At 38.3% G+C, this 27687-nt stretch overlaps 2 long non-coding RNA genes across 10 annotated transcripts in view; one reads left to right on the top strand and one right to left on the bottom strand.

Annotated features, from left to right (window-relative positions):
- LOC102156210 overlaps window positions 1-1215 on the bottom strand; it is a 114144-nt gene extending 112929 nt beyond the window's left edge. For all 8 annotated transcript variants that reach the window (XR_005362193.1, XR_005362198.1, XR_005362199.1 and 5 more), the window contains exon 1: window positions 759-1215. This is a non-coding gene — a long non-coding RNA (uncharacterized LOC102156210). The remainder of the gene's footprint in view (window positions 1-758) is intronic.
- LOC102156070 lies at window positions 58-27687 on the top strand. 2 transcript variants are annotated; one of them, XR_005362202.1, is made up of 3 exons: window positions 58-160; window positions 5560-5694; window positions 27525-27687. It is a non-coding gene; the product is annotated as an uncharacterized LOC102156070 (long non-coding RNA). The 2 variants fall into 2 exon arrangements; XR_005362201.1 differs by lacking the exon at window positions 58-160 and adding an exon at window positions 1127-1346.

The raw sequence follows: 27687 nt of genomic DNA, 5'->3' as shown, positions 1-27687 counted from the left end.
GGGAGGCTGGAGAGCAGAGAGCCTCAAAATCAACCCCTGCTGTCAGAATTGTAGAATCCAAAATTACAGACTGTACATGACCTGGGGCAAGTCATTTAACCTGTTTCCATTTCTTCATCAGATGATGATACTTGTGCCCCATAGGGCATGGCAAGATTAGGTAAGATGGTTTCGAGGACTTGCATGACTTAGCACAGTGCCATAAACAGTGATGAATGTCCATCTCTTTACGATCTATCACATTTTAAAATGTAAAATAGTTTTCCTCTTATTTTAGACAGCAGTGCTCAGATTTTATACTTTACATTTTTTAATTAATTCATTCATTTGACAGAGAGTGCGAGAGAGAACATGAGTGGGGTGAGGGGTAGAGGGAGAAGCAGGATCTCCACTGAGCAGGGAGCCCGATGAGGGACTCAATGCCATGAACCCCAGGATCATGACCTGAGCTGATGCCACCCAGGTGCCCCAGATTTTATATATATATATATTTTTTTTTAAGTTATTCATGAGAGAGAGAGAGAGAGAGAGAGAGAGAGGCTGAGACACAGGCAGAGGGAGAAGCAGGCTCCATGCAGGAAGCCCGATGTGGGACTCGATCCCAGGACTCCAGGATCGCGCCCTAGGCCGAAGGCAGGTGCTAAACCGCTGAGCGACCCAAAATTTCATATTTTAAATAAATGCGATTAATTTCTGTCTTACACACGAATATTATACATATAATCATATGTTAATTATGATATTGCTAGTGCCTTTACCTAAAAGCGGTCGTCTTCCTTTGTCTAAAAGCAGTGGGTATCTATTGGGCAGGCAGGGCGAGTGGAAATCTGGGTACCTGAGTGGCTTGATTTTAGGAGGTCACAGAAGAGGCTCCTGTGCTCCGCGGGCTGCATTCCCTCCGTCTTCCCTTCTTCTTGATGTGTTAGGCTAGATGCCAAGATGGGATTACACGTGCAGGGATATTATTGAGGAATATGCCTGTGCGGGGGCGGGCGGAGAGGAGGGGACTAGGGAGTCAGGGAAGGCTGGAGAATTTTCTATCTGATCCCAAGTGAAGGAGAGAGGTAGAGAAGGCAGGAGGTGCCCTAGACTGTCGTCCAGCTGTCTAAGGAAGGCTCAACAGAGCCTTGGGGAAACCGTGAAGCCAAAGGCATCCATGACAGGAGCCCCCTGCCTCGGGCCTGCAGGTCCTGCTCTAGCTCAGGCTCCATCCACACGCACTCGGGCATTGTCTGGGAGCAGCCGGTGGGCGTGGCTTCCCCGGTGACGTCAGAGGGGAGCAGCTGCCTGGCCAGCCCACACCTGAGCTGGGGGACCGGCGGGAAACCAGGAGCAAAACTCTCAAGGTGAGCCTCGAGGAGATCTGCTTGTTAAGGCTGCGGTGCCTCTGTGCACCCGAATTTGTTAGCTCTGTTTATCCTTATTCTAACTAGGAGATTTAATTCCCAAGCTTCAGTGGTATGTAATTCTAATGAAGTGATAGCTTATCTATAGAATCTAACAAAATGTTCCACACTCGAGGAGCTTTTGCTGATTAAGTCTCAGAACCCATTAATTTTTTTCACTATCAGGCACCAAAGGCCTCTTGAGTGTGAGGGCAAAGGAGACACTGTAGATCCTGCCCTCACAACAGATATTGTTATGGAATTTTGTAATGTCTACGATTTCTCTGAAGTGTGATTGACTGGGACCCTCCTCCCCCCCCCCCCCCCCACCAACCATGATAAATCTCTCTAAAAGTAAGCTTGAAAGATTATAACGTTATACATATTTAAGAATAAAAACTATTCCTACACGTTTAAAGATTTTTTCCCCCCTCACGGAAGCTCTTGGCAGAGGTGAGAATAGACTGACCCTTCTGAGTTTTATCAGCCTCAGGGGCCTCCCCAAGCTTCCTCCTTCTCTGACAGGAATCAGTTTCTCTGGATTTGGATTTCATTTGCTAACAGATTTGATGTGACTTACAATAATATTTACATCCCTCTTGTCAAGTCCTGTGCTGCCTGATTAAAACTCTGGTCACATTTTGATTAATTTTAGCCTTTATTTATTCTATGTACTCTCTCAGTGGAATTAATTATTTCTGGGACCCCAAGTGCCAGGACTGGCAGCACAATTGATGGGCACTACCCAGAGTCATGGAGAAGTAGAGTATTGCTTTCCTGGGGGCCATTCCTCCAGGGATGTATTTGTCAACAAAGATGGAAATTTCTTCACCAGATTTATATACAAGCAATCCCTGGTAGTACAGAATGTAGTGAGTGCCATAAATCTTGGGAAAACTTTATATATATCTCCACCCTGGAGCCTTTAATATCCTTATACCTTCTTGCTCATTGATGGTATCACTCCTAGATGGAAATCTGAGTTAGGCCCTCAGATGCCATAATGTTGGTAGAGTAGGGCACATGGTTACCAAATGTTTGAATCTGGTAACCAAGGTCCAGGAAACCTAATTCCATTTGAAACAAAAAGTGGTTGATTTTTCTTAGATATAGAAATCAAAGTGATCTACACTGAACATTGCAAAACTGAATCTCATTATTGCCAAATTCTAGTTACACTTCCACATGTTGGAGATTTGCTTGGAAGTACAAATGAAATGAAGAACCAGAGAATGATTTTCTTCCTCTGAGCAGATCCTAATATTAGTCATTCTAAGTGGTGAACTTTAATCTTTGACAAATTGCTTATTGCCATGAAGTCTATGAATATATTCACCTTTGGTTGGAACCACAGTGTGGTAAAACCAATTATTTTAAAGGTCATTGCACTGCTCCAACCCTCTGTTATAGATCTTTTAACTTGCTAGACCTTCTGTTTATGTGTGAGAGTTCCCCATCATAAATAATGTCTGAACTTGGGGCTTCAATTTTCATTAGAAGCGGGTGGCGTTAAGTCAGAGTAATTCTCCATTAACCATTACTATACTTTGTATTACCCAATGGAAATCGTATGTGATAACTGACAGTTTAATTGAAACTTTGGCCTTTGCTCAGTCGACAGGAATTGGTTTAAGGCTTACCAGTCTGGGCTCAGTTTATGGATGCCTGCCTCCAGATTCTTACAAACAGCTTCAGGACCACTAGGACTGGGTCTGATAAATCCAGTTAGCACTTTCAGAGTCAAGCATAAGAGAAAAATCAAGGAGAAAGAGGGGTCAGCAGCATGGAAGCACATCAGAGACAGGGAGAAAGCTCGTCAGAGAGACATTCCCAGAGGGGAAGAGAATGGCTGAGGAAATTTCCAGATGTGTAATATCTGGAATTAAAGTTCTCCCTGTCCTATGCTATGCCCTTTTGGTAACCTTCCCCACTTCCTAGCTGAGACCTCCAAACTTGAAAGAAAGTTCCAGCCAGGACAGCCTTGTGTTGGAGGATCGGGAGAAGTTAAGGGACAGACAATAAAGGGAAGTGCAGTCTTCTCTGCAACACCCTGCCAATACCCTGAAATATCTCCTGGAAGAAACACTTCCCAGGGGGAGTCCTGGGGCAGAAGAACATCTACGGTGGTAGGGCATCCTCTCCTTAGGTGGGACCAGAGATGTTAAACCTGGAAGGGACATTTGGGTCAGTCCAGCCCCTCATATGTATGGGAGGTAGGTCTTGGAGAAAGGGGGCCTCTGGTGACCTAAGCTGAATTGGATATGGGTTTCAAGCTGTGAAAGATGCTGATGTTGTCTGCCCCATGATTGCAGCTCCCAGAGCTCTGGCTGCTTCTGTCCCATTGCCCAGCACCATATTCTGCCCCCCCGCCCCCTGAGAAGCTGGTCATAGGTTATTTGTTTGTAATCCACCTTTATTCCTTCTCAATACTGTCTTGCCTCTCCCACTCACCTCCTTTAAGGGCTGAAAGAAACTGGCGTTTTGAATTTAAGGACCTATCTGTTCCCTCCAATCCTACTTATCCTTGGATACCCCATGTTTCTAGGTGAGGGACAACACATACTTAGTAGGAGATTATTGAAATCTACAATTTGACAAATATAACTTAAAATGATGATGCCAGTTGAGGTGTTATGTGGATCTTAAAGTGACTTTGGAAATGGATCAATGTTCCTGACAAACTGATACCACATAATTCTTTCTTAAAAAAAAAAAAAAGTATAAAACACAGGGCTTGAACTCACAACCTTGAGATCAAGACCTAAGTTGAGATCAAGAGTCAAATACTCAACCAACTGAGCCACCCAGGCACCCTTGATATCATGTAATTCTTATCTTCTTGGGCCAATGAGTAAGAGAGTGGGCCTTAATATCATAGGGTTGTCTCCATAGAGGAAGACCATGAAAGGGAGCTGGTGGCCACTGAAAGAATGAAGAAAAATCAGCTGGTACCAAACCTTGGCTTCTTTTCACAGGGGAAATGAAAAGTGGGAGGGAAGTCCTGGGCCCCTGAACATAAGGAAATATTGCTCCCAAGTGGGCAGAGGTATCTATTAGGGAAGTGGAAACACTGAGCACCCTCCCTGGGCTTCTTGACTTAGTCCAGAGGTATCCCTCCTTTCCTTCCATTTGCACAAATCAGTGAAGGTTCTGCTGGAAAGTAGTTTTGTCCAGTGCTCCTGAGTGGGAACATTATCCAGTTAACAAACTAACCTGATCCATATGATTTTTTTTTCCCTAGGCCAGCTTCGTTACAAAACACCCTTGTTCCCAGGGACTTGAGCTACGCTCATTCTTTATCTCCTTTGTTGTTTTGTAGTCATTTTTAGCTGTTATGAATTCTTACTTTTAAAAATCACGTATGATGATTCCCCATTTTAGAATGCTGGAAAGGATTGAGGCTTTGGAAATCATCTCAGATATTAGCCACTGCCACTAACATTGAGGTACCTTTGGAGAAGTGGTTTGGGGATTTCCTCATGGGTGAATATTGGAGGTCATGAGCCCCCTTTTTAGAATGTTTGTGCAAGTTAAGGGAGATTATGGATATGAAAATTCCAGGTACTCTGTTGGCTCTGAGAAAGTGCTAATTTCCTTCCCCTTCATCGTCGATATTCTAGGATTCACGTTGCAGAAAAAATATTTAACCTTGATGTCTACCCAAGAAGCATGTACCAGGCCTGCCACCTATTTTGCAAATCATGTTTGATTGGAACCCTCCCTTTCTCATCCTTTTCGCATGTTGATGGCTCTTTCATGCTACAAAGTTTTGTAGGTTATATGTGTTATAGGTGTCTCACAATGCCTGAAATATTTATCATTTGGCACTTTTCAGAAAATGTCTGCAGATCCCTGGGATAGAGCAATTCTAGGGCCAAAAGGAACCTGGTTTAGTAGCTGAGTTATTAACAATATATCCCCCCCCATCTACCTGTGCTTTCTTCAACTCGTCCTTAATATAAGTTCACCTTCCTATATCCATATGTTGAGAAATTTTGCTTTTCTTTTCTCTTCTTTACTCAGGAAAGTTAGAATTATTTTTAGATGGATATTTAAATAGCTACTTCTTATAAATAAAAATTGTTGAAAGATATTTATAACACAGGTAATATTCAGAATTTATTTCCTCCTCAGAAAGGTGAATTTTAATGCATGAATGCATTTTAATTCTCAGACAGGACTTGCAGAAACATCAGTGGAGGTGGATCTCTGGATGTGTATGGCTGCAGATGAAGAAGAGTCTCTGAGGATGGGATATTATAAATTTGTATGAATATTTTCCCTACCACTGTTGAGATTTCATCTCATAGTAAGTTGCTTTTCTACAATTTACTATGAGGAACTGAATGTGAAGGAAAAGAGGTCTTGGGAGCTACCAGTCTTTGCTTTGCCCAAATATTAGTTCCCTTAACCAAAGTCCTCCTATGCCCACTCTATGTAACATAATTTTTTAAAAAGATTTATTGATTTATTTGAGAGAGAGAGAGAGAGAGAGCATGAGCACACAGGAGGAAGGGGCAGAGGGAGAGGAAGAGAGAGATTCTCAAGTAGACTCCCAGGTGAGTGCAGAGCCTGACACAGGGGCTTGATATCACGACCCTGAGATCATGACCTAAGCCAAAATCAAGAGTCGGATGCTTAACTGACTAAGCCACTCAGGTGCCCCTGTTTTCAATTTTTAAGATGTACAAGATGATGATTTAATGTATGTATACATTATGAAATGATGATCACAGTCAAGTTTATTAGCATATCCACCACCTCACACAGTAATCATTTGTGTATGTGTGGCCAGACATTTGAGATCTATAGTATTATTAACTAGAGGCACCACACCTATATTAGATCCTTGGAATTTATTCTTCCTAGACCTCAAAGATTGTACCCTTTGATCAACATATCTCCCTATTTCCCCAATCTTTAGGTCCTGGCAACCAATGTTACACTCTGTGGTTCTAGGAGCTTGATTTTTAAAAAATTGCTGTGAGATCCTACAGTATATGTCTTTCCAAGTCTGCCTTATATCACTTAAACAGAATATCCTCCAGATTCATCTAGGTTATTACAGATGGAAGGATTTTCTTCTCTTTTATGGCTAAAAAATAGAGCATGATGTATAATATATATATATTTATGTATATACATTATATATATTACATTTTGTCTATACATTTATCCATCAGTAGACACAAAGGTTGTACACAGTAAAGGAAACAATCAACAAAATGAAAAATCAATCTATAGAAGAGGGGAAAATATTTGCAAACTATATATCTTGCAAAAGGGTAATATCCAAAATATAAAAGGAACTGCTACAACTCAGAAAAAAAAAATTGATAAAAATTTGGCAAAGGACTTGATATACATTTCCCCAAAGAAGACCCCTTTCTATCCTGTTTTACCAATTTTTTCCCTCTGTAGTAGAGTATAGCATATAAATATGCTACTCTATATGTAAACTTTAAGAAATTCCTCACTGGGCTCCACATCATGCTCCAGGTACTTCATCACTTCCTTTCTCAATTTCTCAAGACCTCAACGATTGTTGATACTCACTGACTCTGATTCCTTATTACCTATTCTTCCTTTCACAATTTTCTTAAATATTTTTTAAAAGTGAAAGTATTAGGGGTGCTGGTTGGCTCAGTCAGTTGAGAGTCTGACTCTTGATTTTGACTCAGGTCATGGTCTCAGGGTTGTAAGATCAAGCCCTACATCAGGCTCCTGGCTCAGCACATCTACGATTACAATTCTACTTTCTTTTACCATAGATTCCTTCCATCTATTATCAGATTTCATTGTAAGAAATGAAATGTGAACTCTTTGGTGTCTGGCTTCTTCACTCAATCCAGTGTGTCTGAGATTCATCCTCACTGTTGCATGCATCAGTAAAATGTAACTTTCTTATTGTTGAGCATTATTTCACAATTATTTTTATCCTTGCTCCTACTGATGAATATTTGAATTTCTTTCCAGGTTTTTACTGTTGTGAATAAAACTTTTGTGAAAATTTGCATACACATCCTTTTGTGGACATATGTTTTCATTTATCTTGGATACATACATCTAGTAGTGGAATTACCTGATCACAGAATAGGAACACGTTTGATTCTGTCAGATACTGTCAAACCATTATCCAAAGTGGTTGTAAAATTTTATACGCCCACCAGAAATGCATACATTACCAGTTAATCTACATTTTAAAAAATAAAATTCAGTGTTGTATAGGTGCATAATGACAAATAATTATCATTTTAATCTGTGTTTCCCTGATTCCTAATGATATTAAGCATTTTTTCTGTGCCTGGGCCATTTGTATGTCTCCTTTTGTGAAGTATCTGTTAAATCTTGCTGATTCTTTAAAAAATTGAGTTTGTCTTATTATTGAATTATATTAATTTTCCAGTGCTGCATTACCAATTACCATAAATTACTTATTTCACAAATTATCATTATTTGTTACTTTTTAAGTGAGTGACTTGAAGAGCATACAGCTATTATTTCACAGTTTCTGTGCATCCAGAGCCTGGGCATGGCTTGGCTGGGTCTCCTGCCAGCATCTCACAAGGCTGCAGTTGAGGTGATGCCAGGGCTGCTTTCTCATCTAGAGCATGGTGTCCTCTTCCAGGTTCAGTCAGACTGTTGGCAGGATTCAGTTCTTTGTGGTTGCAGAACTGAGGCTTCTCTGTCTACAGGTCATTCACGTGACAGCTTGTTTCTTCAAAGCCAAGGTCTCTCCTGTTTTGAGTCACTTTTGAAAAGTTCACCACATAGGATATTCTCCCTGTAGATTAAAGTCAACTGATTATTGGAGGCACCTGGGTGGTTCAGTTGGTTGAGCATCTGACTTTTTGGTTTCAGCTCAGATCATTACCTCAGGGTCCTGGGATCTAGCCCCACCTTGGGCTCCATGCTCAGCAGGGAGTCTGCTAGAGATTCTCTCTCTCTGCCCCTCCCACCACTTGCACATATGCTATCTTTCACACTCTCTCTGTCTCTCTCAAAATAAATAAATAAATCTTTTAAAAAGTTGACTGATTATTGGTTGTAATTACATCTGCAAAATCTTTTACTTTTGCCATGTACCATAACCTAATTACATCAGTAGCATCCATCGTGTTCACAGAGGCTGCCTACACACAAGGGGAGAGGATTATGGTCTGCATGTACACCAGGGGTGAGAACTGTGGGGACCATATTAAAATTATACCAAATAAGAGTTTTTAAAAACATAGATATGAGTCTTTTGTCTGATATAATTATTGAAATTATATTTTCTCAAGCTGTGGTTTCAGTATTTGCTTAGTGATAGCTTTTGATGAGCAAAAGTTTTTTAATTTTAATAAAGAGTAGTTCATCAAAATTATTCCTTTATGGTTAATGATTTTTATCTTTTGTCTAAGAAATATCTGCCTTCCCATGTGCTCTGAATATCATCTCCTGTTTTTTTAAGAAGCTATATAGTTTTAGTTTTCATTTTTATATTTAGGTCTATAATTCATCTTAGATTCTTTGTGTAGGGTATAGGTGTGTAAAATAGGAGGTAGGGTCTTTTTACGTCCCCCACCCCATATAAATATCCAATCATTCCAGTACAATTTATTAAGAAGATTTTTATATCTCCATAGAATTGCTTTTATGCCTTTGCCAAAACTCAGTCTTGGGACCCTTTATTTTATTCCATTGATCTGTGTGTCAATTCCAATGTCAATGGCACATTGTCTTGATTAGGGAAACATCACTGTAAATCTTGAAATCAGACAGTGTAAATCATCCAACAAAGTTCACCACTTGAAGGATTGTTTTGATAGTATCCCATCCTGCTTCAAGTTTTCTCAGGAGCATCAGGAGGGGTCCATGGAGAGGAGTCTGTACATGATGCAGACTTTTCTTGTGTCTGTGTCTCCCAAGAATTCTATGGTGTTGTGCTAGCCCAGACTTGACCTTAGTCCTTCACTACAAATCTTCTTGTTCACTTGTATGGTGTCCACTGGCTCTTTCTCCTCCTACACAGATGCCAAGCTGGCTCACTTTTTGTTTTCAAGAAGACAGGAGACAATATTCTTTTCTTCTATTTCAGACTACTTTACTTCCCTGAGTTCATAGCTCTGGAGGGCTCGATGAAAATTAAGATCACATAGTAGTTTGTCCAGCTTTTTCTTGTTAGAGTGGGAGCAATGCTCACGTGGTCTGCAGTGATATCTCCTTTTTCATTCCTACATTGGTAATTAATCCTGATATGCATGTTTTCTACTGTGTCTTGATCGGTCCTGTCAGATTTCTCAATTGTGTTAATTTTTTCAAAGAAACAAAGTTCAGTCTTGTTGATTTTCCTTTGTTACTTGTATATTTTCTGTTTCACTGATTTCTACTTGTTATCAGTTCTTCCCTTGTACTTACATTGAGTGAAACATTTCTTTTTAGATTCTTAGCATGGAAGTTTTAGATCACAGAATTTGAATCTTTTTCCTTTCCCAATGTAAACATTTATGGTTATAATTTTCTAAAGACTACTTTAGCTTAAACTCACAAAATTTAATGTTTGGTTTTTATTATCATTCACTTATGGTTTCTAAGTTCTCTTATTTCTTCTCTGTCTCATAAATAGTTTAGAAGTGTGCTCTTATTTCCCAAGTATTTAGAGACTTTCCGTATCTTTTTGTTATTGTTTTCTAATTTAATTCTTTTTTTTTAGTTCAATAACATACTTTGAAATGGGACACCTTGGTGGCTGACTCTTGGTTTCAGTTGAGGTCATGATCTCAGGGTCCTGGGATTAAGCTCTGCATAGTGCTTTGTGTTCAGTGGGGAGTTCTTTCTTTCCCTCTCTCTCTTCCCCTCTCCCAGTTCCTGTGCTCTCTCTTTCTTACTCTCTCTCTTTCAATAAATAAATCTTTAAAAAAAGAAGATACTTTGAAAGATTTCAGTCACTTGAAATTTATTAAGAATCACTTTTATGATCCAGAATATGATTGCTACTGGTGAATGATCCATGTGCACTTGAAAATAATATGTATTCTGCAGTTTGGTGTATTATATAAATGTCAATTGAGTTACCTTTATCGATGATAGTGTTCAAACCTGCTGTGTCCTTGGTGTTTTTGCCACGTTTTGCACCCCTGCTTCCCACTTCCCTTTCTTTGAGAGATGAATGTTAAAGTTTCCAACTATAACTGCAGCTTTGTCTATTTTCAGTTATGCCATCTTTGCTTCTTGTGTCTGAAGCTCTGTTCTTAGTGACATAAACATTTAGAATTGTGATATCATCCTGATAAATTGACCTTTTTATCATTATGAAATCTTTCTTTGCTTCTGGTAATGTCGCCTGCCTGATATTAATATTATCACATCAGCTTTCATACACTTAGAGATTACAGGTGTGTCTTTCACATTCTTTTATTTTTACATTTTCTGTAAATAGTATATGGTTGTTCTTACTTTTGGTAAATCCATTCTGATATACTGCCTTTTAATTGGTTATTTCCTTCATACACATTTAATGTTCTGTTGATGTGGTGAGGCTTAACTCTATCACTCAGCTCTTTGTCTTAATTTTGTTTGTTTTCAAGAGCATGCAAGTCCTTTCTTTCATCTAGCAGTTAAATTGAGGGAGTGGTCACTCAGATTTCTCCTAGAGTTGCTTTAGGCTGTAGATGTCCCAGGTTTAGATAGATGGAAGGCATCTGTGTTAGCTGAATCTCCAACCTTCCACATGCGACCAGTGTGTTTTTAGTACTGTCAATTTTTGACCTGGGAGAGGACTAGACAACAGTTTCAGATAGTTTTTGCCCACCTTTGGATTCAACCCCAGCAGTAGATAATATTTGTAGATAATTCTACAATTATCCTGTAGATAAATCAACAGGAAAATGCCCTATGCGATGTGACTCCTTGCTGCTCTGCAGGACCATTTCCACCACTTCTCCCCAAGATTCAGGAGGCAGGGATGAGGCCAGGGGTTGTCAGGCTAAGCAACTATTTTGTTGTAAGTTGTTTTTTTTTTTAAATTCAATTTGCCAACATATAGTATAACATCCAGTGCTCATTCCATCAAGCCATCAAGTGCCCTCCTCAGTGCTTGACTCCCAGCTATCCCATCCCCTCACCTACTTCCCCTTCTGCAACCCTTTGTTTGTTTCTCAGAGTTAGAAGTCTCTCATGGTTTATCTCCCTCTCTAATTTTTCCCATTCAGTTCCCCTCCTTTGCCTTATAATCCCTTTAACTATTTCTTATATTCTACATATTTTGTTGTAAGTTTATTTTGTTTTACTTTGCACTTTTATCACACTTACAGATTCCAGTTTGCCCCACCAGCCTACTCTGTAGTTTAAGGCCTGACTGACTTCTTCCCTCTGATAAGTTTCTCCCCTTACAGTAGACATGCCCTCCTGTTTGCCCAGACCAAGTACAGAGGCTGCCATGGTTCTCTAGCCTTCTTTGAATACCTGTTTCTCTTGGGAAGTCAAGTCCTCAGGGCTTTCTTGTCTCACTAGTTTTTTGCTTGACCTATAGGAAAATAGGATTCTTATTTTTCTCAGGTTTTTCTTGATGTCAGGGAACAAAGATCTTTCATATCTTCTGCATTGGATGGAACTGAAACCTCTTATGTTTCTTGTCTTTCTTGAACACATTCCAATTATGCTTTCTTTTATTCTGAATACTCAGCTGAAACATCTTTTGTCAAGGTCAACAATGACCACCATTTCGCAAAACCCAGTGGTCAATTCTTAGTTCACATATTATTTTATTTGTGACCTTGTGACACTGTTGATCACATAGTTCTTTAAATACTTCACTTGGCTCCTGAAACATGACTGTTGATTCTCCTCTTATCTCTGTGATTACTTTTTGTGTGTGTGCACATTTCTCCCAATCTTCCCTGCTTCTAATTAGTGGAGTGCCCCCAAATCACACCTCTCTGTTCTATTTGTGTTCACTCAATTAATCATATTATCCAGCCTCATGGTTGTAAATAGCACTTTTATGTTGATGGCTCCTTGGTTTGTATTTAGAGCCCAGAATTGTTCCTGAACTTCACACTTCTATATCTAAGAACCCAAATAATATTACTCTCTGCTATATAATTTACCTCACAAACAGTGTCTTCAAAATAAAACTCCTAGTTATTCCTCCAAAATCCATTTTTCTGCATTCTCTCCCCAAAAGTTGCTTAGATAAAAAAGTCTTTAGTTTATTTCGACTCTTTTCTTTCCCTAGTAACTGACATACAATCAATAGGCAAATCATGCATATTTGCCTTCAAATTATACCCAGAATTCACACATGAACTTCACTGGTATCACCTAGTTCAAATCATTATCCTCTCTTCCCTGATAATTGCAATAGCTTCTTAACCAATTTCCCTACTGTGAGACCCAACTGCCACCTCTCAGCTTCTGCTTCATAGTATTCTCAATAGAACAGTGAAAAAACTCTGTTTAACCCTCATCACAGCACCCAACTTCTTTGTAGAGAACTTTCTAATGGCTTCCTTTATCATTCAAACCGGAGGTCAAATACTTTCAGTGGCCTTAAGAGACCTTATTTGATATTGTTCCCTGCTAGTTCCCTGAACCCTTCTGCTACATTCTTTTGTTTGCACATTCTGTTCTAGCCACGTTGGCCTTCGTGTTATTCTTTACACATAGGAAGCATTTTCTTGTTTCATGTCTTGCTCGTGTTCATTCTTCTCTAAAACATTTCCTGCCCGAAAGCCTCATGTTTATCCCAAGTTTCTGTCTTTTTTTTCTATTGTTACTTTAAAAAATAAAAGACTCAAATTTTTAAAAACAATGTTAAGTACATAGCAAAATTAAGAAGAAAGCATAGAGATATCCCATATGCCCCTGCCCCCAGCCTCCCCCTGTTATCAACCTCCCTCACCAGTGTGGTGCATTGGTTACAATTGATGAACCTGCACTAATACATCATTATTACCATATTTTATTTGCAGGATGGGGGTGGGTATGATACCTAGTTTATTCATTAGAGCTCTTAACATATTAATCTGTTTTAATTACTGGTCTAAGAATTTCAACATCCCTGCCATTCTGGTTCAGATGCTTGCTCTGTCTTTTCAAATTGTGTTGTTTGCCTTGTAGTATGTCTTGTAATTTTTTCTTGATAGCTGAACATGATGCACTGGGTAGAAAGAGCTGCTGTAAGTAGACTTTAGGAATATGGTGATGACCTGTGAGAAGGGAAGTTATCTATAGTCCTATGATTAGATCTTAGTCGTTTAGTGAGCCTTTGCCTGGATTGTGAATTTCACAAGTGTTTATCCTTTTTCTTTTTTCCCCATATAGGTGGGACAAAATGGCCAAAGTAGGCCTGGAGTTAAGCATTTCCCTTCTCCACATCAGGTGGGCTCTGATAACATCCCAGCAGGTTAGAATACAGTTAATTAATTTGCCCCGAGGGCAGGATCTGTTAAAAAGAACAGAGTGCTCTGGCATACTTCACAGTGGTTCTTGTTCCTCAGAAGCAAGAGGAAATTTTTCTGATATTTCCTGTGGGAACCTAGCTCCTGCAGGAAAATCTTACAATGCTTTAGGGGCCTCCCTATGACTAAGACCCCTGAAGTTTTTAACTCTCAGATTTGCTTCCAGCAATTTGTCAATTACAGTTCAGGCACTGGTTCCTGAAGCAGTTCCACTCAGTGTCTGTGCCCTAGGAAGCCGTGACTCCATATTCACCTGTCTCTGCAATCTGGGGCACAGTGATTTGCCCTGTATCCTTTTCCTCTTACGGATCCAAGAAGAGTTGTTGATTTTTCAGTCTATTTAGCTTTTTACTTGTTAGGACAGAGTGTGACTTCCAAGCTCCTCCCATATAGAACTGAAAACTCCTTCAAGTCTTTGATTAAATACCATTTCACTAGATCAGCCTTTCCTGACTAATCTATATAAATAATAATACTTCCTGCAATCCCCACTCACTCTGCCTTTCCCCTTCCTGCTTTGCTATTCTCCCAGCCCTGATCTCTCTGTGACACAGGATAGTCTTAATCCTTTGTTTATTGTCTTTCCCTCCTGGGAAGTATGCTCAATTATGGCAAGAATTTTGTCTGCTCTGTTCACCACTGTATCAAAAGTGTCCAGAACATGCTGGCATAGAACAAGAGCTCAATAAATGTTTACTTAATATATGAATGCATGGGCTGGGGTCCCACTCAGATCTTTTCACTGTTGGTATTGTATTCTGTGACTCAGTCTCTTATTTATTCACTCTAAGTGCTATAAAACTTTGGGATGCAATGGCATCATTTGAGGGAAACATTTCCCCATATTGTTCTGATTGATTTTACTTCCCAAGAAGCTGATGATTAAGATCTGAGGCAGAGACATGACCCAAACCAAACCTGGCTAGGTAGATATGCCCTCTGGCCTCTCTGCCACCTTGCCCCTAACTTTTGTGCCCCTCTAATCTAACATTAGAGCTCTGCTTGCTTGGCCCCTTAGTCTTTCATGCCTCTGTCTCAAACCACAAAGGCTTCAGGAGTAGCACAAAACCTTCTCAACAGATGCTATATTGCCAATAGAATAATAGCCACACACTGTTCCGGTATCTCTGCAAATTCTACTGTAAAAAATGTCCCTTCAAGTAATTTGTAGCTAGGAACACATATCAGAAATTAAAATAAAATGAAACTATTCCTTTGTTCTATAAAATACTATGAAGATAAATAAATCTTATGCAATCTCATGAAATATGTGCAATAAAAATCTCCGATATTAGCTCCCTTTCTACTTTCTCCAGAGTGAGGCAGCAAGGCCACTAAGCTGGCAATAGGAGACTTGGTCTTATTTCTGATTATGTTGTTGATTAGCTATATGACCTTAGATATGCCACTGCTACTCTTTCAGTGGCTTAGGTCGAAATCCTTGGATTTGTTTTAACTCTTTTATTTCTCTAATAATTTCCATACAATCAATTAGTAAATCCTGTCTATCTACCTTGAAATTATACCCAGGATTGAAACACTAACTTCACTGGCATTACCCTGGTTCAAGCCATTGTCCTCTCTACCCTAAGCTTTTGTTTTCTCTTTTCCCAGCTTAGATAACTCTTGGTATTATATGCATCTCTAGGATTGATATGGATTTCTCTCTAAGATTCTATGGGTTTTGCGGGTTTAGGATTCCAAAGCTTTGACTCATTATCCCAAATAATAGAATGTATGTGGCAAAGGAAAAAATGGGCCTGTGGGCAACTTCTATCCTGACAAGCAAGGGAAGAATTTCACTTGAAATATGTTTTGGAAATTCGTATAGCCTTCTGCTTACACTTCTACAATTATTGCTGCTTTTACACTTCTAACACCAAATGTGTGGGGTTTTTCTATACCCTCAACCACTTTTCTAGCTCTCTAGACATCAACTAGGCATCCTACTGGTCAGTTCAACTATGACACTAACTACCTTGAGTTAGCATCAACTTCACAGGTGTAAGCACTCAGTCCCAAAGACTGCTCTCACTTCAGATGCTAATTATAAGTTATGTGTGCCCAGACCACCCATAGTTCTGTCTGATTTGGCCACAAAGTCAAAGGTTCCCATAACCCACCCTTTTAGCTTCAACAATTTGTTAGAATGGCTCACAGAACTCAGGAAAGCAATTTACTTATGATTAGTGGTTTATTGTAAAGGCAATAACTCAGTAACAGATGAATGGAAGAGATGGATAAGCCAATGTATAGTGCGGAAGAAGAGGCAAAGAGTTTCCATACCCTCCCTGGGTGTTCCATCCTCTTGGTATGGGGATGCATTCAGTAACCCTGAAGCTCTCGGTTTTTTATAGATGTTCCATTACATAGGCAAAGATGGATTAAACCATTGGCCATTAGTGATTAACTCATTCTCCAGCCCCTCTCTACTCCCTGGAGGTTGGGAATGGAGCTGAAGTCCAAACCCTCTAATTATGTCTTGCTCTTGTGACCAACACAATCCTGAGCTATGTAAGAATCCACAGACACTAGTCGTCTCATTAGCATACGAAAAGCAGTTTTATCACTCCAGAGATTTAAATTAGGAGTCCTGTGCCAAGAACAAGGGAAAAACCCTAGGAACCAAGACTGAAAAGCAAATATCTATTTTTTATTACATCACACTACCAAATCCACTGCTTCTCTTTCTTGGATACAGAGACTTCCTAGCTAGGCTCTTCAATTCAGTCTCTTCTTTCAGACTTCATTGTCTGTTTGTGACAAAGTGGAGCCAAATTAAAAGTTTAAAAGAATGATCATGTTTAAAAATAAATGTTTTTATAAAAAGATATGATTTTATTGATACAATACGAAGCCAAGAATTGTTGTAAAGGTGAGTTTCTCATAATCGTAGACAGAAACACGAACTGTTAATCTAATACATAGGTCAGATCTTATGCCCTCAAATAGGGCTATAAAAAGTCTCAGAGTGATGTTTATGCCAGAGGTTAGCTGGCTTTATTGCTTACAGCTGTTTTGGTTGAATATCAATCAGAATAAATTAATTTATGCTACGCTAGCAAACTACCTCAAAAGCACAGTGGCTTATAACAAAACTAGCTAACCTCTGCAATAGACCTCTGGATGGCCTTGAGCTCTGTCTCAGAATAAGATGCTCTGTCCTGGAAGTGACACCTGTAACCACAGCACACAATTCATTATCCAGAACTAGTCACAGGGTCCCACTCAACTAAAAAAGCAAGGGAGTACAGGGGGGCAGTGTAGACAAGATGCTCAATGCTATCATATGTCCAGAAGGTAGAGAGCTAAAATATTTGATGAAGAACAACATTAAGAAAAAGTGCCACATGTTGCAAGTAACAGAAGCATAATGTAAGGAGAAGAAAATGGCTTTTTATTGCAATATAATTGACATGGAACATATTAGCTTCAGGTATACAATATAATGATTCAGTATTTGCATACATTGCAAAATAATCATCACAATAAGTCTAGTTAACATGCATAGGTACAATTTTTTTCCTATGATGAGAACCTTTAAGATCTACTCTCTTAGCAACTTTTCAAATATGTAATATGGTATTATTAACTATAGTCACCACGCAGTACATATATCCTCAGGATTCATTTATTTTACAGCTGGAAGTTTGTATCTTTTGACCACCTTCATTCAGGCCACCCATCTGCCACCCCCCACCTCTGGCAAGCACCAATCTGTTCTCTGTATCTATGGGCTTGTGTTTGGGTTTTTGGTTTTGGTTTGTAGTGGGTTTTGTTGGTGTGGCTGTTGTTTAGATTCTATATATAAGTGATATATAGTATTTCTCTGTGTGACTTATTTCACATAGCTAATGCCCTCAATGTCTATCTTTTGTGGTCACAAATGGCAAAATTTAATTCATGTATATGGCTGAAAAATATCCCAGTGTATGAGTGTGTGTCTGTGTGTGTAAGTGCACATGTATTTGTGACATTTTCTTTAGCCAGTCATGCATTGGTAGACACTTCAGTTGTTTCCATATTTTGGCCATTGTAAGTAATGCTGCAATAAACATATCATACATATATCTCTTCGAGTTAATGTTTTATTTTCTTCAGATAAATACCCAAAAACAGAATTGCTAGAATATATGGTATTTCTATTTTTTATTTTTTAAAGGAACTTACATACTGTTTTCCATAGTGAATGCACTAATTTACATTCCCACCAATAATGCACAAGGATTTCCTTTCTTCCACATCCTTGCCAACACTTGTTATTCTTGTTCTTTTTCACAATAGCCATTCTAGTAAATGTGAGGTAATACTTCACTGTGATTTTGATTCACGTTTTTCTGATGATTAGTAATGTTGGGCTCTTTTTTGTGTACTCATTGGCCATTTGGGTCTTTGTAAAAATGTCTTTTCAGATTCTTTGCCCAATTATTTAGTTGAATTGTTGGGGGGTTTTTGTTTTTGCTTTTGCTGTTGAGTTGTATGAATCCATATATTTTGGATATTAAACCTTTATTAGATATATGATTTGCAAATATTTTCTCCCATTCAGTAGGTTGCCTTTTTCATCTTGTTCTTTCTTTTGCTGTGCAGAGGTTTTGTTTTTTTTTTTTTTTTAAGATTTTATTCATTTATTCATGAGAGACAGAGAGAGTGAGAGAGAGAGAGAGAGAGAGAGGCAGAGACACAGGCAGAGGGACAAGCAGGCTCCATGCAAGAAGCCCAACGTGGGACGAGATCCTGGGACTCCAGGATCATGCCTTGGGTGGAAGGCAGGCGCCAAACTGCTGAACCATCCAGAGATGCCCTGTGCAGAGTTTTTAAATTTACTTGTTTATTTTTGCTTTTATTGCCTTTGCTAATGGTGTCAATCCCAAAAATCATCACCAAGACCAATGCCAATGATTCACTCCCTGTGTTTTCCTCTAAAAACTATGATTTCAGGTCTTACATTCAAGTCTTTACCCTACTTTGAGTTAATTTTTGTGTATGGTGTAAGCTAGTGGTCCAATTTCATTCTTGTGTGTGTGTGTATGTGTGTCCAGTTTTTCTAGCATCATTTATTGAAAAGACTGCCCTTTCCTTGTTGTATCTTCTTGGCTCCTTTGTCATAAATAGCCCACACATGCATGGGTTTATTTATGGGCTTTCTATTCTGTCCCATTGATCTATATGTCTGCTTTTATGGCAATATCATTCTGTTTTGATTACTATAGCTGTGTGATACAGCTTGAAATGAGGGAACATGATGCTTCCAGCTTCATTCTTCTTTCTCAAGATTGCTTTGACTATTTGGAGTCTTCTGTGGATCCACATAAATTTTTATATTGCTTGTTCTGTTTCTGTAAAAACTGCCACTGGAATTTTGATAAGGATTGCATTGAATCTGTATATTTCTTTGGGTAATAACAACATTCTAACAACCTTAATTCTTCTAATCCATGAGCATGGTATATCTTTCCATTTATTTGCCTCTTCAATGTCTTTCATTAATGTATCATAGTTTTCAGAATAAATCCTTTCACTTCCTCAGAAAAAACATTTTTTGAAGGATCTAAAAAAAATGAAAATGACTAGACCTCAGGAACTGCTAAAAGCAGAGAATAAAACAGCACTCTCTTCATCTCTCTCTCCCCTCTGTTTTGTGCATGACTTTCTTATTTCTTTTCCCCATATTCTGGTTTCTTCTAATTCTCTGAGACACATGAAGAAGACAGCTTGTATCAGATCCCTAATTGTATATCTTACCATCCAGACACTCCATTTAAATTGGTTTATTTCTTTCAGTTCCAGATGAAAGACCCTGATAGATCATGCCTTTGTCAAATGTTCACAAATGGTCTAAACAATTCTTCCATTTGTCAGGGTCATTGTGAAGGAAAGCAATAAATATTGCAGTTGCCACTTGAATGTGGGCAGAAACAGTTCTTAGAGAGAGGCTATTTGGCAGATAACAAATAAATACATACATAAAAAAATAAAAATTTGCTACATGTCTCTGTATATATAAGACAATGAGAAAAATAGTCCTTGAGGTTTCCCTGTGAGCTTAAGGCATAAATGTAAGGGGGAAAAGATGATTATATAAATACCCAATACTTGAATGCTATTTTTTGTTCAATTCTTTACAATCTCTGAGGATTTCGCTATTTAGTACAAAGAACCTAGAGTAAGACTTGCTCTAATATTTAGAACCTTATATCTATATGTGAATTTTTAAAAAAGATTTTACTTATTTATTCATGAGAGACACACAGAGAAAGAGGCAAAGACACAGGCAGAGGGAGAAGCAGGCTCCATGCTGATGTGGGACTCGATCCTGGGACTCGATCCTGGGACTCCAGGATCACACCCTGAACCGAAGGCAGGTGTTAAACCACTGAGCCACCAGGGATCCCCTATATATGAATTTTTTAAGATCAAAGACCACATCTGTAACCCTAGGTCTTACCATATTCATAAAAGATAAATATAAACCTAAGGGGAAAAGCCTGGAGCAAAAAAGATTATATCATCTTTATGATCATCAAGATGAAACAATAAGTTTAATTAGTAGGTTTAAATTCAATTTACTAATAATATTGAAAATGTATGCAGTGAAATGTGAACAAAATTACAGGAAGATCAGTGAAATACGAACAAAACTACAGGGAGATCAGTGAGATGTGGACAAAATTACAGGAGGATCCATTATGGTAGATTTTTGATAAAACAAGCAGATCAAAAATCATTAAACATGGAATATTCAAACAACACATTAAGAAAATATAGCTAACATACGTATAAAGATACTGTACTGTGTAATACATAGAGTATTTACAAATAATAGCCATATATTGGACGTCAAGATTAACATTTCAACAAATTTCAAAAGCCTGATGTAAATCTTTCCCAATAACTCATTAAAATGAACTCGAATCAGAAATAAATTGCAAAAATTAAATTCCCATATTTTGATAATTAAAAAGTATATCTATAAATACCTTTCAACAAAAGGACAAATTAATGCAAATCAAATCATATTTAAAAGTGAACAATAGGGCAGCCCAGGTGGCTCAGTGGTTTAGCCCTGCCTTCAGCCCGGGCCCTGATCCTGGAGACCCTGGATCGAGTCCCATGTCAGGATCCCTGCATGGAGCCTGCTTCTCCCTCTGCCTGTATCTCTGTCTCTCTCTCTCTCTCTCTCTCTCTCTCTCTCTGTGTCTCTCATGAATAAATAAATAAAAATCTTTAAAAAAAATAAAATAAAAGTGAACGATAATGCAGTGCCTAGGTGGCCCAATCTGTTAAGTGCTGAACTCTTGATATTTGCTGGGGTCATGATCTCAAGATCATGGGATTGAGCCAGCGTTGGGCTCCATGCTGAGCTTAGAGTCTGCTTGTCCCTCTCCCTCCCCATCTACCCCTCCCTTCTGTCTCTGTCTCTTTATAAAAATGAATAAATAAAATATTTTTAAAAATATGAACAATAATGAAAATACTATTCTCAATTTGTGTAGGCTGCAGGTAAAGCAGTATTAAAAAAATCCATGGCCTTAAGTGCTTACAACATAAAGGAAGGAAAGATAAAAAGTAATGAGATAAACATTTGACTCAAAGAGGGAAAAATAGCAAAATAAATCAAAATAAATTGTAAAAAGAAAATAAATGCAGAAAATAATAAAATAGAAAATAAAATTAAAATTAGTGAATAAAACAAAGTTAAAAGTTGATTCTTTGAAACAACTATAAGAAGATCAGTGACTCTAGTCTCTGACTAGAGACTAGACTCTAGTCTAGTCTTGACTCTAGTCAAGAATAAGAGAGGATCCTGTATGGCCCAATTGGTTAAGTGTCTGCCTTCAGCTCAGGTTATGATCTCAGTATCCTGGGATTGAGCCCTGCATCGAGCTCCCTGCTTCTCCTTCTTCTTCTGCCCCTCCCTCATGCTCTCACATGCTCTCTCTCTCTTTCTCTCTCTCCCTCTCAAATAAACAAATAAAAATCCTTAAAAAAAAAAAAAGAATAAGAGGATCCACAAATTAACTGTATTTGGAGTGAAAGGTGATATAGAAATTGCAGACAATAAAAAGATGGAAGAGGATACTATGAACAATTGTATGCCAGTACATTAAACAGAAATGGATAAATCTTAGAAAAGTATAAACCTGACACAAAAAGGAGAAGAAACCTTATAAATTCTATAATCTTTAAAGAAACTGAATTAGTAGTCAAAAATTACTCACCTCCCCAAAATAACAATTACTATATGACTTTACCAATGAGGTCCATGATAAAAAGATGATAATTCTAATCTTGCAAAAAGTCTTCCAGAGAACAATCCAGAAAAAGAGGAAATCATTCCCCAACTCATTTAATAAGGCTGGACTAATTTCAATACCAAAACCAAATCTGAACAAACATGGAAAAGATAAATTACAGATCATATTAAAAAAATCATAATAAATTAGCATACCAAATCCAGCAACGTATAAAATACATAATGTAATGATTTTTGATTTGGAATAATGTAAAGTTTGTTAATAATAATTAATTAATTTACCTAAATTACCACATTATCTAAATAAACGGAAAAAAAGAGTCATAATAAATGCAGAAAGATTGCTAGAGATTATTCAACATCTTCTTATGAGTTAAAAATACTCTGTAACATTATGAACAAGAAGGAAATTCCTTAATGTGATAAAGGGTAGATAAAATAAGAACACAGAAGGCATTATGTTTAATGGTGTAATATTGATAGCATTTCCATTTAAATCAAGGACCACACTAGAGTGTCCACTATCACTTACCAGCATTGTACTCTATACTGTAAGTTCTAGCACATACACAGTTGATAAAGGAAAAAAAAGGCATAAAAATCAGAAATATGATTATCATCAAAAAATCCCAAACAATATCCAAATAAGTTTTATAGTTAAGAAAATTTGGCAAACAAAAATCACTACCTTTCTACATAGTAGTAATAAATAGCAAATGGAAAGATACTATTTATGTAATGTAAAAGACAAGAAGTAGCCACTATAATTCTCATAATACATGTGCCATGGAGGCCTGGGTGACTCAGTTGGTTAAGTGACCAACTCTTGGTTTCTGCTCAGGTCATGATCTCACGATTGTGAGATTGAACCCCACACTCCACACTGGGCTCCTTGCTTAGCTTGGAGTCTGTTTAAGATTCTCTCTCCCTCTCCCTCTGCCTACCTCCCCCCCCCCATGCTCACTCTCTCCCTCCCTTTCTCTCTCTCTCTCTCTTTCTGATGGATAAATAAAAGTTAAAAAATAAAACCCACAAGTGCCTCACATAAAGATAAAATTATAACACTTTATTGGAAGTCATAAATAAATTAAAATGTCATGGTTTTATATAGGAAGACATATTTTAAAGACATCTCCTTAAGTGGGTAAATTCAATGCAATGTCACTCAAAACACCAGTGAGTATTCTATTGTAGTTCTTTTTGTCCTTAGAATATACCATCAGGGCAGCCCCGGTGGCTCAATGGTTTAGTGCCACCTTCAGCCCAGGGCTGATCCTGGTAGACCCGGGATTGGGTCCGCGTCGGGCTCCCTGCATGGAGCCTGCTTCTCTCTCTGCCTGTGTCTCTGCCTCTCTCTCTCTCTCTGTCTCTCATGAATAAATAAATAAAATCTTTAAAAATATATATATATATATACCATCAGTAAACATATAGTCAGAATACTGGTTTACAATTATTTGTATTAATCTTTTCTTCTAAGTATTAAAATTTGAAATGGTTGGTTCATCTGTTTCTGCTGACATGAAATTTTAGCATTTTTAAAAATCATTTTTATTTCTTGAATATATAACATATTAATATAGGTCAAAGGCAAAGAATATGTTGAAAAATATGTAGTAAGTAAAGTCTGCTTTTTTCACCTGCACCCCTGGGTAAATAATCTCATTACTTTCTGGTTTATCTTTCTGTGTTTTCTTTTGCCATATTCTGCAAATGCAAAAGGAAAAAGAAGCAAAGGTCTAGTACAGAGGATTGAGTAAAGAAACTGTGACACACTTGTACAATGGGTATTATGGAGTACAAATGAAGAGACTATATAGCAAGACACATGAGCACATATTGAAGGAAGAAATAGATAAATTCACAAATCAGAAAAACTCAATGTATGTCTAAGAGTACATAGGTAGGCCATAAAAGGACAAGGGAAAGCAGGGACATGATCACAGAAGTCAGAGTCATGGCTGCCTTGGGGGCTGGAGAAGGAAGGTTGTCAGTCTGGTTGCTGAATACTAGGGGGCAGTGCTCTGTTTGGTAACACAGACAGTGGTTATATAGGTGTCTGCTTTACTTTTTAGTCTTTAAATATATATATCTGATGCATTTGCAAGTTAAAGAAAAATTGTAGCCCAAATATGATATTTTGAGTCAAGATATATAGTTTTATTCATACTAAAAATTGAACTTGAAAGGTTAATGTTTTTATAGTCTTTCACTATGATTATTTCTACAAATTGTATTTATTGACTATTAACTCCTTGGTTTGGAGTGAAACTTGCATTTACCAATATTGAATTGATGAGAAGGGAAATGAAGTTTATTTATGTCTCCTTATTGTCCACTGGTAAGATAATGAGGCCTAGGTTCTCTTCAGCTGTGGGATAAAGGAAATGATCAAAGTGGTGGACAAGGTTGTAAATTTTTGACTATGACATTCAGGACCTGGCTAATCTCATTATTTCCACCAATACATCCAAGAAGGGGTAGAAAGATAAGAGAAGAAAAAATAATTGCCTCCATTGGTCATTTTAATTTATAGGCTAACAAATTCATTTTAAGGGAAATAAACCTAGAGATACTCCATATAAGGTAAACAGTCTGTCATTTTTATAGCTCTGGGATGTGGTTTTCATTCTCAGTCCCCTATGTCTATCTCCAATGCGTCATATTCCAGAAATGTTCTTTTCTGCAGGCCCTGAGTCAGCTCGAGTACCTAAATGATCTGATTAGCAGGAAGAGAGACCCTGATGTCAGTACAGTATGACCTAAATGATAATGCAGTCATCTGGAGTAGGTGACCCTTGTGCTTTTTGGGGATCTATTGCTCATGGCATGAGTACCAACTAAAGGATTAAGCAGAGAATCCCAGCCCATTATCTAAGGATGATCAGTAACTGGAGATACAGCCTCTGCTGACCCAACCTCACTCTCCCCCTAAGTGTGGAGGTGGGGGGACAACATTCAGTGCAGAGTCCCTGTGGCTCCCCCACACTGAACTTCCCTATGGAGCTTGAGGCAGCCTTTGCCTCTACACTTACAGCAGCCCTCCCTTAACACTGAGAGAGGGCAGGTGACAGGACCCAACACTTCATAAGCCCATGTTAGGTACGTATCTCTTTTAAAAAAAATTCCTCAAATCCCATTCTCCTATGTTCTCCTCTATTCTTAAATTTTCAAAGTCATTTTATATCAGTTAAGGTTTTATTTTGACATTCACAGCAAACTTGATCTCAGTAGGTTCTCACACAAGTGGAAAAAAGGACCAGGGTGTATGGAAGTCAGGAGACTTGTATTTGGAGGTCCTGGAGCAGAGAAAAGAGTTTAAGTATATGGTGGAATATACCTCTCAAAGTGGACTTTCTTCACTTTATGCAAAGGTCTATATCCAATAACTTGAATTTTTGTTCTAGTTATCCAAAGGCTACAATTTTGCAAGAGGAAAGGGGAGGCATCCCCTTCCTCTCAGCTTCCTTCCTTCCTCTCTTTATACTGAGAAGCACGGCCAAAGCTGCTACAGCTATAGATTTGCTTCCTGGCCTTCAAGTCAAGTCTTGGGAAGAGGAAAAATCAAATCAAACTACCACATAATCCTCCCTGAGCCATAAAACCAGCCAATTCTGGCATCATGTTTTGTCTGTGTGGTCAGTCGGCCTTGGTTCTTCTAGAATGCAGCAGTGTCAGATTGATACACTGATTCTTTTACTCATGAACCAGCCCTCCTTGAGTGTGATACTTGGTTCTCTGAACCTTGTTTCCACATCTGTAAAATCAAGAGAATAATAGCTAACTGGGAGGATTCTCATGAGTATCAAATAAAATCATGGAAGTAAGAAATTTGCCCATGAGAGACCTTTTTAACAGTTATTATTTGTCTCTAGCCAATTTTTGGTGTAACTGTGCCATAGATATGTACCCCCCCACAAAGCAGGTGGAGGATGTTAATGGGTAATGGAGAGTCAGGAATTGGTGAACAAGCACAGTGTGTAGAGTTCAAATATCTGGGTCTCAGAATCTTCATGTACAACAGGCTTGCAAAAGGGATGAACTAGATTTCCAAAGACTGTCTCTAATGTCAAGAGAGGTCAACGTACTTCTTGTTAATGTTTTCTTTCCTTCCCTCACTTGAGTTATTTTTTTTAATTTTTTTTAAAGATTTCATTTATTTATTGATGAGAGACACACACACACACAGAGAGAGAGGCAGAGACATAGGCAGAGAGAGAAGCAGGCCCCATGCAGGGAGCCCGATGTGGGACTTGATCCTGGGACTCGATCCTGGGACTCCAGGATCCTGCCCTGGGCTGAAGGCAGATGCTCAACCACTGAGCCACCCAGGAATCCCCCTCACTTGAGTTATTAATCAGTAACCTACTGGTATCAGCAAGAATCTGACTGACCCCTTCATCTCACGGAGAATAATCAAGCAGGGGCTGAGAAACATCTATATTCCAAGTGATGAAGAAGTAATGAGTAAGAGTCAGGATCTAAACTCAGAGCTAAGGCTCACTGGTCAAGAGTTCTTTTACTGTCCACCACAGCTGCCGGGATTAAAAGTAGAGGGTGAGAATCCATCACCTTCTGTCTTTCCAATCATGAGAATAATACAAGAGCCAAGGAACAGAAACCAAAACACCCATCGTTAGCTCTTGAACATTCTGGAGTTGGCCATGAACATATGCAAGTACATCTATGTATGTATATGCATACATGCGTGTATGTGAAATGAGTATGTGTATTTTGCATGCATCTAGATATGCATGTTGGTATGCACTATGTATACCTACAAAACCATATGAAGGCCACCATTTTTATAAATTCTATTTGTATTGATGTTGATTTTAACTTCATATTTCCTTCTCCCAGAAAGCGCATTTTTTTATCATTTTATTTTATTTTTCTTTACCTTTCTTTTCATCATGATAAATGTACTCTGTAATCCCCAATCCCTATTTCCCCCATTTCCCTACCTAACTCCCATCTGGTAACCATCAGTTTGTTCTCTGTAGTTTGTCTATCTCCTTTTCTTCCCTTTGCTTGACTCACAGCAAATTCTTATACTAAAGGCATGACAGCTATGTTTTTAGGGAGCAAGAAAATACTCTAGAAGAAGTTTTGAATGTATATGTATTTTCATTCATGATGAAAAATTATAATCTTGTTCAAGAAAGTGTAGAAACAGCAAAAGACAATGAATCACTTTGAATCTCAGTGCCTTACCACGATGATCCTTAGCATTTTTATGTCATTCTTTCCTTAGGCAATTTTCTTTTCAATAGTTCTTTCCTCACCCGTCTTAGTTAAAGTATGTTAAATCAATAAAATAACTCAATAATCTAACTGACAGTATTAGCCATTACTTCCTCTCCCAGTAGATTTTAAGTTCCTTTAGGCAGGAACCATGTCTTATTCAACTTTCTATTCCTGATTTCTCTCTTTCCCCAGGGCCTATCGTACTGCCTGTACCTAGCAAGTATGCAATGAATCCTGCTGAATCATATTTTGCATGAAAATTGTAGAAGACCTAAGAAGCCCTGGGAATAAAGATTCAAGTGTCAAATGAAAGAGGGGTTTGAAATTGACATAGTAATAAACTATCTACACTTTT

The sequence above is a fragment of the Canis lupus genome, chromosome 7, assembly GCF_011100685.1.
Source record: "Canis lupus familiaris isolate Mischka breed German Shepherd chromosome 7, alternate assembly UU_Cfam_GSD_1.0, whole genome shotgun sequence".
Taxonomy (NCBI): domain Eukaryota; kingdom Metazoa; phylum Chordata; class Mammalia; order Carnivora; family Canidae; genus Canis; species Canis lupus.
This window is presented reverse-complemented; position numbering and strand designations above follow the sequence as displayed.